This window comes from Tupaia chinensis, unplaced genomic scaffold, assembly GCF_000334495.1.
Source record: "Tupaia chinensis unplaced genomic scaffold, TupChi_1.0 Scaffold147980_1, whole genome shotgun sequence".
NCBI lineage: Eukaryota > Metazoa > Chordata > Mammalia > Scandentia > Tupaiidae > Tupaia > Tupaia belangeri.
The window spans coordinates 533,376-547,675 of record NW_006207830.1 but is presented as its reverse complement, the minus strand read 5'-3'; the positions used below and the strand labels follow the sequence as shown (position 1 = coordinate 547,675).

At 38.4% G+C, this 14,300-nt stretch overlaps 2 pseudogenes; both read right to left on the bottom strand.

The window, feature by feature from the left end:
- The window catches only part of LOC102485343 (von Willebrand factor A domain-containing protein 5A-like), a 28,129-nt pseudogene extending 17,828 nt beyond the window's left edge, over positions 1–10,301 (bottom strand).
- Positions 10,302–10,517: 216 nt separating this feature from the next.
- The window catches only part of LOC102484925 (putative olfactory receptor 10D4), a 6,236-nt pseudogene continuing 2,453 nt past the window's right edge, over positions 10,518–14,300 (bottom strand).

Sequence of the window (14,300 nt, the reverse complement as noted above, 5' to 3'; positions counted from 1 at the left end):
AGAATACATACTGATAACAGAAGAAATGAAGAGCGTAGGGAAGCAGGAAAAAAAGTAAAAGATCTTTACAGTTGTATGCCAACTAATAAATGAGGAAAAGCAGACAGAATTGAAGTCACCATTTTATCATGACTGATACTGATTTGGGTAAGAATCATGAGTGAATGCTAAAACTACTGAGCAAACATTTGTTGCGAACCTGCTGCTCACTCATTTCAAAGTTATCTGTCAGACACTACCTACAATTAACTGGTTAGGCTTATTACCAGGCCCAATGTTACTTCTGTAATAATATTTTTACACAAAATATCCAACATTAATCTTAACATGAGTTTCAGTAGTCAAACGGTTCCGGTGGCAGTGTGAAAAGCCACACAGCTAGCATGGGTTTGGATCCTGAGTCGCCCTGAAACACACTGGATGCTCGGGTATCTGGGATCGCACTTGCACTCTCTAGAAATGTGTATATGTGGTTTTGTGTGTACACTCTCACTCATGAAAGAAACAAAATAAATAAACCAAAAAGAAAAGTCAAACACAATGAAGAGTCTACAAAAGTAATTGGCTAGTATTCTTTCAAAATGCCAAATATGGGCTGGCCTGCTAAACACAGCCAGATAGCCCATAGCCAACAAGGGTAAAAGTCCTGGCCCTACAGCTTGGCACACACTCCATGTGCTCATGCCCAGGATCCTGACAGGATGGAGAACTGGGAAAAGAATTGTGGTGTGGCCAGGTCCCATCGGGTGGTGATCTCACTCTTTCACATGCGTGTGTATATGCACAGTGGCATGAAAGAGAAAAGTACCAGTGTCATGAAAGGTAATAAAAATCTGATGTACTATCCCAGAGGGGACTAAAAAGACATAACAATTAAATAAAATACCTGTTCTTAAATTAGTTCCTAGAACAACAAACAAAAACTTTCTGAAGGCTGCTATTAGAAAAACTGGTAAATGTGGACTACATTTGGATAATGATATTATCTCAATATTAGATGTACTGAAGTTAGTAATTTTATTGTAGCTATTTAGCAGAATGAAAGCTAATTCTAGACATGGATCCTGAACTTCAGCTGTGAAATATTGCTTTCAGAGACCTAAAATAAATATTTGCTGCTAAGACTTCTTCCTCACTTATTTCTAGTGGATAGTGTTACCTGTCTCCTTCTCTCCATTTCTCTCTGTCACTCTATGTCTCCCTGAGTCTTTTAATGTTTTAATTTTTTTTAAGGTAAAGTGTTCTCTGGGCTCTCAAGCCTTTTTATTGTATTAAAAAATGCTTCTCCCCATTCTGTTTAGGAAAGGCACAAACCCAGGCCTGTCTCCACATGGATGCTGAAATTCAGTTGTAAAATACTGCTTTTTTGATTTTTGCTTTTTAAAATTAAAGTCTATATTTTTTATGATCTTTTTACCTTTTTTCTTTTATATTTTCTTCTTTTTCTTCATATTTACTCATTGGCTTTTCAGCTCCTACACAGTAAGTGTCTAGACAGCTCCAAGTGAACAGGATATAAATATCTGAATACAACTAGGGTCACAATATTTCTCTATTCCCACTGATTCTGATGCACAAAGAATGAGAACAGAATGGAAGAGAGATTGCAGATCACCTCTTCCTGCACACCTCTGAACACTCATATTGAACTTCAAGAATTAGAAGAAACATATCATCCATCAGATGACTAGAAATAACCACAGGGTCACAAGAAATATGGAAAAACAAGAAAATACCTCTCCTCCAAGGAAAAATAATAATTTCTCTTCATCCTCAGAAAGTATGTTGAAATGCATGGAAATGTCAGATAAAGAATTTAGAATTTTCATGGTGACAAAGTTCATAAGGGCATTGACAATCTATTCCATGATATCGTGTAAGAGATCTTTCCAAACCTAAAGAGGCATTCAAAGATCCAGTCTCAAGAAATGCAAAGGACTCCCAATAGAATCAACCCAAGAAGATCTTCTCCAAGACACATTTGGCCAGACTGACCAAAACAGCAGACCTTTGTCTTTACAAGATATTAAGATTGGCAAGAGAAAAATGGCAAGTTACCTACAAAGGATATCCCATCAGACAACAGGACCTCTCATCAGAAACAATGTGAGTGAGGAAAGAATGGGAAAATATAGTCAAAGTGTTCAGGGAAAAGCAATTGCAACCACGGATACTATACCCAGTATGATTATCTTTCATATGGGAAGAAAAGGCAAGAACATTCTCAGATAAATGAAACCGGAAAGAATTTACCAACACCAGACCAGATCTCCAAGAAGTTCTGCAGGGAGTGCTATACCAGAAAGAAGAGTTCAAAAACTAAGAAAATGGGGGGGGGGACCAGCAGTTAGCATAATGGCTATGTCGCTGGACTCCCATGTAGTCGAACACAGTTCGAGTCCTGGACCCAGTGGCTTAAACTCACGCTGGGCACATGTGCATGTGTGCCCAAGATCCTGAGAGGAGAAAGGAGGAGAAGGGATTGCAGCGTGGCCATCCCACGTGGGGGGTGATTTTTCACTTTCTGTCTCTCTCTGTCTTTCTGGCGAGCACACGTGCCCTATAGAAAGAAACCCTCCAAAAAAAAAATATATACTAAGAATATTGTCAGCTTAATCATGGGGACAAATCTAGAGTTGAATATTATATCCCAGAATTTAATTGGGAAAATTGAACCACAACAGAAGATAGATTAAGTACATGAGACTGAACTGGTGAAATATAATTTTATGACTTATCACTAAAACATTACTGATTTTATTCTAGACTTTGTTTTCTTGTTTTAAGGATTTTTGTCTTGTTTTGAGCTGCTGATAGGTTCATGTACCTACTATTTGAACAGAATTCCAACCTGTTGCCTGGCTTTAAGTTTTAAGTATATTTCCTTAGCATTTATTTGATTTAATAAAGCTAAATCTTTTTCTTGAAATTAAAAGAAAAAGACAAAACTATTTAAACAATATTTAAAGTCTAAAGTATGTTGAAAAGTAGTTGATGAATTTTTTGCTCCTGTAATAATTGACAAAACACATTGGTTTTGGTCTCTTCTGCAATTTTTATTTTATTTTATTTTTTTAATTATTTTATTTAACTTTATTTATTTATATTTAATTTTATTTATTCATTCATTTATTTTAATTTGACCAGAGAGAGAGAGACAGACAGACAGAGAGAGAGGGAAAGTGTGAAAGCAAGCTACCAGGTCCAGGACTTGAACTGTGGTCAGCCATGTGGGAGTGTCCAGCACCTTAACCGCCATGCCACCTAGTGTTCCCATCTTTTGCAATTTTTATATTGTATTCATTTTAATATAGAGAGTTGGATTTTCCTCTTATGATTTTCCTCTAGTACGATGGATAGGCAATGTTCTATTACAGATATTTTTATAAGTACCTGTTAATCAGCATAGTAAACTCAAGGTTAAGTCATATACACACATACCATATTCATAAATGAAAAATTTTAGGATGTGAATAGATAAGCTATTATATAAGCACTTGTCCCCCTATTGAAAACTTGTTTCCAAATAAGTTTTTTTTAAAATATCCCTTTCAGTGTAACAGAACATTACCTAATTAAATATCAATAGGTATGACAACTTATTTTTCTTTTCAAGATAAATCATGAAACAGGAGAACAACCAAATACAGGGTAGTTTTTTCTGTTTGATAAATACATCCAGAACTCTGTACAGTAAATAATATCACATGCAATTTGAATATCTTTAAATGACATTTTGAGCAAATAAAACTTTACTTCATAATTAATGGCGTATAAGAAAAAAAGAAAAAGCTAATTCTAAAATACAATTACAGAGTCACGTTGAAAATGAACAAAGCTGAGGACTCACTCTATTTGAAGTTAAGATTTATCACAAAGCTACATTATGTGGTATAATAATAGCATGAATCTAGATAAACACACAAGTGAAATGGAATAGAGAATCCAGAAATAATCCACACATGGCTATGTGCTCATTTGTGACAAAGATGACACTGCACACCATGAGGACAAGATAAATTTTTCAACAAATGGTACTGGGTCAACTTGATATCACATGAAAAATAAAAAATGAAACCTCATTTCTATCTCACACAATGTACAAAAACAAATTCTAGGTAACTTGTAGATGTAAATGTAAAAGAAAAATAAAAATGTCTAGATAGTAAAACATAAAATATGTTCATGACCTTAGGCAAATAAAGTCATTTAAGCAAGGCACACAAAAAAATACTAGCCTTAAAAGGAAAAACTAAAATAACAGAACTACATTAAAATTAAGAACAACTGGCCTGGCCTCAGTAGCACAGGCGCTAGTGCACTGAACCACAGAGGTGAAAGCCACATGGTCTACCCTGGGTTTGGAATGTAGGTCAACCTGAAAACATGCCAGATAAGCGCACACCCAAGATTCTTAGGAACTGGATGTGAATAGATAAGAGAAGGGATCCTGTGATGAGATGCTGTCAAGGGTGTCCCCCCAAATATGTGTATGGGTGTACTCTGTCATGTATGAAAAGGCGAACTTAAAAAAAAAGCAACTTAAGAACAACTATTACACAAAAAATATCATTCTGAGAGTATAAAGGGCAAGCTGTAGAGTAAGAAAACATTTCTCGAGCTCATAATCAACAGAGAGCTTATATTCAGACCACAGGATAAACCACAGATCAGTAAGAAAAGAAAATCAAACTAATATAACAAATTAATTCATTAAAATAGAAAAAAAATACTTAAAGGTACCTGACAAGAGACTAGCAGATGGAGTAATGATTATGTTGCTGGACTCCCACATAGTTGACTGTAGTTTGAGTCCTGGACCTGATGGCTTAAAACTCATGCCAGGCATGTGTGCATGTGTACCCAAAATCCTGAGAGGAGAATGGAGGAGAAGGAATTGCAGCATGGCTACCCCCCCCTCTGGGGGGTTGATTTCTCACTCATTGTCTCTCTCTCTATCTCTCCAGCAAGAGCATACGTCCTATAGCAAAACTCTCTCTCTAAAAAAAATAAGGTATCTGACAAAAGTGGACATATAAATGGCCAATAAAAATGAAAAGGTGCTCAACTTCATTAGTTCTCAGGAAAAAATATTTTAAAACCATAATGAACAGCCATTACAAACACAGTGCATTGGCTACAATTTTAAAATATCAGATTTTGGCCAAATGAGGCAATTGAAGCACTCTTACAACATTGGTGTGAATTAAATTTGTATGTTAACTTGGAAAACTGTAATTCCGCAGAAATTCTACAATTTTTGTCAGTGAAAAGAAAGGTATACTACATTAATGTGTATATGCATGCATGAAAATGTAAAAATGCTTATGGTGGGGGCCAGCAGGTGGTGGTGTGATGGTTACGGGACTGGACTCCCACATGGCTCACCATGGTTCAAGTCCTAGAGCTGGCAGCTTACTTTCTCACTTTCCCTTCCTTTCTCTGTCTCTCTCTGGCCAAATCAAAAATAATAATAATAAATAAATGAAATGAAATAAATAATTCTTAAAAAATATTTATAGTAGCATTGTTTTTAACAAATACTTGACAGAACACTGGTTCAAAAATAATGTTTATGGGGCCACAAGATGGCATGGTGGTTAAGGATTCCCATATGGCTAACCATGTTTCAAATCCCAGATGTGGCAGCTTGAAAATCATGCCAGTTGGGACTGGGAGGTGGCATAGTGCTTAAGGTACTGAACTTCCACTTGATTAAGTCCTGGACCAAGTGTCTTAAATATCACATTGGGCAGGTGTACATATATGTCCAAAATTTTAAGAGAAGACTGGAGAAGAGATTGCAGTGTGGCCATTACACCAGGGGGGATGATTTCTCACTTTTTGTCTCTCTCTCTGTCTCTCTAGTGAGCACACATGCCCTATAGTAATAACCTCTCAAAGAAAAAAAAAAACTAAAATCATGCCAGGTGTGTGTACATGTGTGCTCAAAAATCCTGAGAGGAGAATGGAGAAGGGACTACAGTGTGGCTTTCCTCCCTAAGGGGTGACTTCTCACTTTCCCTTTCTCTATCTCTCTTTATTTCTCTCCAGTGAGCACATGTGCTCTATGGCAAAAACTTTTTAAAAATTGTTTTTACAACCAGATCTTATATACAATCCAGATTACAGGTAGCATTTTCTTAGTGGAGGAGGGAGACTGGCATAGTAATGAGAAGTCCGCAAGGCTGCCATGAATATGACAGAATGAACATATCTAACTGTCAAGAAGAAAGTCAGGCAAATGCTAAGGTGAAAATCTCAGGCAAATGCTAAGATTATTTTTATTGTATTTCTGTCAAGACTGATCATTACATGTTTATAAACTGGCTGTGTTTTCTCTTGTGAATTATTTGTTCATATCCTTTGCCCAATTATCTAGTGATCTACTTAAATTTGTCCACAAAACGTCATCACATGATATTGATTAAATCTAACCATTTCTGCATATGCTACTGTAAGACGTTCCAAGGAATGTTTCACACGCCTCCAGGTAGGGAGAAAGGAAAGTAAGAGTAACTTGAGAGTCATTCCAGATAGGGAGTTCCCTCCTGTGCAACTACGAAGGAGGAAAGAAGTACCTGGCTCCATGGCAAGCATCCCCATTTCCATGGTTACAGTGGAGCACCCTACTGTAGTAGATCAGGAGTTCCACATCTCAATGAAATTTGTGTCCATCAGCCAAGAAGACCTGAGCAGGGCACAGGCCAAGGAGCACATTAGAACTATCACTGTTTGCTTCCTGGGGCTGAAGTTAAAGGTGAAGGCTATGGCATCTTCTAAGAATGAGCTGATCAGTAGGCAAAGGTGACAATGGAGAGAAGGCTCTGGACATTAATGGGCTAAGGAAGGCACACAGTGCAGCTCCTTCTGGGTTACAGGGAAAAGCAAGGAACATTTGGGAAGGACTAGGTTAAGTCGGAGGAACAGAGGTGCTGCTGACAATAGAACTCGCTCACTAACTACCTGAGCAGCAGTCTTGTCATCTCCCAGGTACTTGACAGGACTCAAGGAGCATTGGACTGCACCCTTTCAATACCATGCTGGAAGCTGATAGGCCCTCTCTAGGCCAAACCAACTTCCATTTCATCGTGCTTTGCTCCACATATAATGTATTTCCCTGTCCACCTGTAAGCATTTCAGTTCCTCCATTATGCTAAAAACAAACAAACAAAAAAAAAAAAACCAAACAAACAAAAAACACTATTAACTATATTTATATGGTATGATTTGTCTTCTGGACACATGTGAACAGTTCATTTATATAATCTTATGTAGGCTTTATATCACCCCCAGATAGTTTACATTTTGTGAAAGTTTTGAGGCTTAGAGACTTCAAGCAGTAATAGATCTGTGGTTGCACATTAAGCAGCAAACCAGGCCTCAAACTCAGATCCAGTTAATACCAAAGCCCCTGCTCTTAGTCTCTCCACCACTCAACTGACCTAAATGAAATGCTTGGAAATTCAGTCATCCAAATTACTTTCTTACAGAGCTCATTACACAAAAAAAGGCATTTAGCAAATAACTAGTAAAATGGGAACTGACATAGATCCTGTTTGTGTATTGATTGTTCCTTAATTTCCACGTATTCAGCACCATAGTCTGCCTCTGTAGATAGTGGAACTGATAAATGACAGTAAGTGTCTTGCCCTGTATGTCACATCAGGGTGTGGTCAAGGCACTTCTAGACCTGAGCACTCTGGATTCTACTGTGCCATGGATTTCCTACTGCACCATGCCATCAATATCCCAACTTATACCTCATTGTACAAGCAGTACAGACTGATGCCAAAACCCAGGATGAATTCCCAGAGTGCCTATATCTCATATTAATGAGGTTCCCTAATCCCTGGTGTGCTTGTTGTTTGTTTGAGTGAATCAAAGTGCCTGTAGTCCCACAGCTTTCTTGCTATGAGGTCTGAGTGAGTGCTTCCCTGTGGTTCCATGGAGCTTCTCATATAGCCTTATGGTAAAATCAGATGTTGGGGTTTTTGTGCCTTCCCTGCATGCCTGATCTGGTGGCAGATTTATAGCTAATTACCAGAGCCAAGAGACTCCTTAAAGTTCCTCTGGGAACATGGCCAGGCAGAGGCCTGACTGCTGCTCTCTCTGGAGAGATTTTCCTTTCTTTGTCTTTGCCTGAATCCCTCACACAGTGAAGTTAACACAGCAAGTTCCATCACATCAAGTGATAAGTAAATGACCGGGCATCCTCTCTGTCCCAGGTGACTTGACTCCATATTCCTGCATTCTATCACTACTTCTGCTTTTACTCCATCTGAGCTCAAAGTTCTTAGGAGAATTCTTTAAAAAGGAGAGACATGTTCCCTCAGTTTGGAGTGACAAGGAGTTAATATAAGATTAGAATACTTTGCCTCCCACAATTTATGTGTTCTCAGCCATTGCCTACTTCAATTTACTTCTAGAGAAGGTCACTAAACAGGGTTATCATAGAGAAGACTTTGCCAGAGAGCTGGTAAGACTTTTCATAGTTGTTTTATATCAATCGCCTTTCAACTGCCAATGAAGGCAGAGACTTTTGGAAAGTAATAAGTAGTTTTCAGTCCATCCCCAAACTGGGAGTTCAGACACTATTTGAAATAACCTTGAGGCAGCTTTGTTGGCATTTGATCCCAAACGCTAATGATAAAATAATTAAAAAAAAAACTGGTGAAGAAATAGGTGGCTAGCATATAGAACACCAGCATATTGAAACCCACACTTGCGTATGGGGCTATAAGGTGCACCGTTATCTCTGTGGAGATCCCAGGATCTCAATATGGGGAATTGGCTTTTTCCAAAGAGAACAGCTCATAGAAATGAACTTTGTTTTTTGCTAGCACAAGCAGAACATTTTGTTTCCTCTAGAACTATATCTAAAATATTACAAGAAATTGACTTATCATGTCCTTGGTATCATAAAAAAGGATCCCTTCAAATTGAAGATTGGGACAAAATTTGTACTTGCTTGCATGAAGAGCCTCACGCTCCTATTGAAATTCTTTATGTTTGGCATTTATATCATAATGCTGTATTTCTGTTTGGAACTCCTCCCATATTAATGTCAGAAAGAAGAAAAAAAAACTGTCCCAAAAAGGGAAGGATTAACTCCTAGTCCCTCCTCTACTTCTTGTTTGCCAGCTCCTCTGTCTGTGCCTCTTACACCTCCTACTAACTCTCTTTTGGCACCTTCTGTTCCTCCTCCTCCATTTAAGGCCATAAAGAACATTAAACCTAAGGGATATATTATCAAGGATTGTAAGGGAAAACTAAGGAAGCCTTCCTCCAAATGTAAATGCTATAATAAAGGCTTTCACTGGACTAACCAGTACCACTATTACACTGATGTGTCCAGGAAACCTAGTACCCAGCACATCTCCAGTTTAAGACCCAAGGAAGTCTCACTCTTGTACCAGTCCAACCCAGTAACAGATTAGAGCTCTAAACAAACAACTGGCCCAGAAATTTATGACTACATTCATGTTATGGCTGGAAGTGCTGACATTGATTTGATTGCCCAAGAGGATGTTCCTTTAAGTTTTCCAGGAAAGGTCTCCCTAGTGATTAGTCAGCTATAAGGACCTCTAAAAGATATGCATGCTTAAAACTTAAAAACACAAGACAGCCTGTGGTGACCTTAATAAACCTAATTCTGTCCATAATTTTTAAACAAAAAAGGGAGAATCTAGGGCCCCAAATTGCTTTTTTTTAACCATATTTAAGTTGAATCATCTAAATCTGGCTTTTGATGCAAAATTACAACAATGGAGTAGTACTTAACACAAAAATGTTCCCAAGCAAGTCTTTTTTTAAAATGCCACCAGATCCAACCTGGCAAGGTCCAGCTCCTCTAATAACCTGGGGAAGAGGGTTTCTCTCTGTGCTTACTCCCACAAGTCCAGTTTGGATCTTCTCTTGGTGCGTACAACCTGCACACTATGAGCTGGCATCGGATGCTGAGAATAAGAGACAGAAGAAGCTGACTGAAGCTAACATCTGCACTTGGAGACATCAAGGCCTTGTCCAATGACACCCAACAAATGCTGACAGAGATGAGAAAGGAATCAACCCTTGAAAATCTGTTTCTTGCCATGTGTGCAAAACTTACTATAAACTCTATGATACGTTGTTTTATCCTGATATACCTGTTCCTGTCCCTGCCACCATCTACTGCTTTGAACAATTAATCTTTGGAGCTATATTTCTGTTGATCTATTAACCACTTGTTGCTGTATTTGTATGGTGTCCTTATGTACCTCATGGTGTTGGCCCCTTCCTCCTAGACAGGAGAGGGTCATGTTGGCTTTTAAAACAGGAAAAGGGGATATTTGAGGATGTGCAGCCTGGAAGTATGAAGCAATTATCTGCGTGCCTTGTTAATTACTCACTTGAGCCAGCTAACACATGCCTTAGATGCCAGGGGTTTTGCAGAAACATCTGTGGAACATGGGAAACATCCTGACCCTGGCTAGGTCATGTGACTCCTGTTCTATATAATGTTTATGGCTTACACATTATCCTCTTTGATGCATAATCAGACAGTCTTCCTCAGAGTTATAAAGGAATAGCATAAGTAATCTGGCTTGACCTATGACACATAATAGGATCACACATGATAGTAAGAAGGTTGAAAAATGTCTACACTAAAGACATTATCTCTAACTTTAGAACTTCAACCACGTCCTTGAAAACTTGTAAAAATAGTTCACTGTGCCTGGTAAAATGCATAAATAAAGAAGCTCAGCATGACTCAGTAGCACAGCCTGTCTGTGTTCACCTACATTTCTGCTTCTGCATCTTTCTTTCCTTCCTTTCTTTAACTCTCTCCTACACAGGACCAAGTCCTGAGGGCAGATGATCACAGTATTATCATCGAGAGAAATGTTGCCCTTAAGCTTGTCAGTGGATGCTGACACTAGTAGTGAATGACAATTTTTTAAAATTTCCAATCCATCACAAATTCATACTTTTGGAAGATGCACTTAAAAATATATTGTTGGGAACCAGCAGTTGGCGTAGTGGCTATGTCGCTGGACTCCCACATAGTCGACCTTGGTTCGCGTCCTGTACCCGGTGGCTTAAAACTCACGCCGGGCGCGTGTGCGTGTGTGCCCAAGATCCTGAGAGAAGAATGGAGGAGAAGGGATTGTGGCGTGACCATCCCCCCTGAGGGGTGATTTCTCGCTTTCTGTCTCTATGTCTCTCTCTGTCTGTCTGGTGAGCGCACGCACCCTACAGTGAAAATCTCTCCAAAAAAAAATATATATATATTGTTAAAAAAATAATTAGGACCAGCTCATGACCTAGTGGTTAAGATGGCTGGATCCTACATAGGGGTACTGCACAGTTCAAGTCCTGGACCCAGTGCCTTGAGAAACACACTGAATATGTGTGCATTACAGTGTGACCATGCCCCATGAGGGCATGCTTTCTTGTTATCCTCTCTGTCTCTCTCCAGCAAGCACATGAATCCTCTGCCAAATTTTAAAATATATTAATTAATAAATTAAAAGGGAAGACAATGGATCAAAGGTGGCATGGGAGTTAAGTACTGGATTCCACATGGCCGACTCCATGGCTCCAGTTCTGGAGCAGCAGCTGGGAAATGATTCTGGGCCTGTGAGCCCAAGATCCAGAGAGAAGATGGAGGAGAAGGGAAGGTATTGTGGCCATTCTCCCTGAAGGGCTAATTTCTCACTCTCTCTCATGTGTTCTCTCTCTCCCTGGCAAGTGCCTGTTTCCTATAGCAAAAACTGAAAGAAAAAAAAAGAGTAATCACAATACACTCCACTGGAGGGTGCTTTCTCTCTCTCTTTCTCTCTCTCTCTTTCTCTCTCTCCCTCTCTCTCTCTGGCAAGCACTCGCTCTCTGGTAACTCCAAAAAAGGATCATGAGTAAAATAATGGGGGTATAGAACCATAACACGCCCTATTTTAAATATATAATTATATTTAAGTAAAATTAAAGACATCTGAAAGTCAAAATCTTGAGTGATCACTTTATTCCCTTTCTGAGAAAGGGCTGTGATGGTTATTTGGCATTAGCAAAAACATTTGGATCTTTCCTATATGTAACAGGACTTCACACAACATTTTACTTAAAGCCCTGTGTACACACATACACACATACCATTTTTCCAAACAAATCAGAAACATTTGGCAATATTAGTGGAATCTAAAGTGGATAGTAAATATGGAAAATTAAACTATGGTTGCTCAAAAATCTAGAAATGGAATTACCATATGACCCAGAAATTTAATTTCTGAATAAATGTGTCTAAAAGAATTGAAATAGGGACTAGCAGATGGAACAGTGGTTGTATCACTGGACTCCTACATAGTTGGCCATAGTTCAAATCCCAGACCAAGTGGCTTAAAACTCATGTTGGGTGCATGTGCATGCATGCCCAAGATCTTGAGTGTAGAATGGAGAAGAAGAGATTGCTGTGTGGCCATCCCCCTGGGGGTGATTTCTCTCTTTCTTTCTCTCTGTCTCTCTGGCAAGTGCATACACCCTACACCAAAAATCTCTTTCAAAATGAAAAAAGAATTGAAATAGTGAAAGCAGCTCATATATCCATGGCTCTAATAAAAAAACTAAATTTGGTGAATACACACAATGAAATATCATTCAGATATAAAAAGGAAACTTTGATAATTGCTGTGACATGGTTGAGACTTGTGGACATTATGATAAGCCAGTGGGAAAAATATGAACATTGTAGAAATCTACTTATATGTGGTATCTTGAAGAGCCACATTCAGAGAAAAATGAGAAATAGAAATCTGGTTGCCCAGAACTAGGGATCTGGGAGAACAATGGGATTTTGTTTAATGGTGCAGTTTCTATTCTGCAAGATAAAAAGTCTCTGGGACTGATAATGATGAGGAAGAAAGTGTGTTCTCTTAACTCTTTAAATATTTAAAGAACTAGATGTTTCAGGAGAAATAGTGTTGTTGGGAGACAATCCACACAGCATAAGAATCAATGCACTGTCTGCTAAGTGACTCCATCCATTAAAACATAGGGAATTATAAAACCAGACACATTCTTTTAACACTTTATTTTTTTTTAACAGTTAAGTGGTAGATTGATTCAAAGTCGTTTCATTTCCACATGCTATGGAAGCTGCAGAAGACAATTTGTCCTCATAAATGGAGAACCAGGCCCTTCTGGAGTGGCAGAGAGAATAGGGCACTGCTGCATGAAGCTAGGGCCACGTGGGAGGACCAGGTTTTAATCCCAGGCAAACCTGAATAGGCTTGCTGTGATGTTCTTGCCTGTACAGTTGGCTAACTAGGAGGCTAGCACAGAAAAATCAAGACTTAGTGAGACCATTTTAAAATAACTGTCTCTTTCTTGGTCTTACTAGAAAAAAAAAAGGAAAAAGTGGAAAATAATTGTCCTACAAAGCTTTAGATATTTTTCATTTATTTTCAAGCTTTTTTTGGCAAATGTATGCCTCAGGGCTGACTTTACATCCTTATTCCTCAGGCTGTAGATGAGGGAGTTCAACATGGGGGTTACAAGATTATTGAAGACCTGAATTGTGGCACCAAATAAGGGGTTGGGGTGATGACGATCACTGGCCCATAAGCACAAAGCACAGAGAATTGCAGCGAGGTGGGCACTATAGGTTGAGAAAGCCTGATGCCTGTCCTCTGCTGAGCAGATTTTTTTCTTTAAATTTATTTATTTTTTACATTAATTCACTATACATCATCACAACATACAAATGAATTTTCCATCCAAAGTACACTATATATTGGCTCAATCAAGCACATCAACATACATGTTATCAGCAGATAATTTTCTATTTATTATGTCTTGTATACTTTTTTTTTTTGCCATCCTTGATTCCCTATCCCTCACATTCTGCCACTCCTCCCACATTGTCTCTGGTATCCATGGTTGCTTTCTATGCCTTCCCCCCATTTAATTGATTTGCTAATGAACTTAATTAGTCTAAATATTTCCAATAGCTAGCGCAGCTGATATATACCTATACATGAACCCAAGTCTGACTTTAGGCATAAACCTCAGTGAGTAGAATGAACATACTATAAAGTAGTACCTAGCTGGGGCTATCTAGCTTACTGCAGTCATCAAATATGCAATATTTTAAATTTCGATACGAACAGTTTTACTATTTGTTTTTACCTCCTGAAACTTTTTTTTAATTATTTAACATTCATTCCCTGAGCATCATCACAACATACTAAATGTGGTTTCCCATCTAAAATAAACTGCATAGTGGCTTAATCATGCATGTTATCATCAATAATATTCCATTTCTA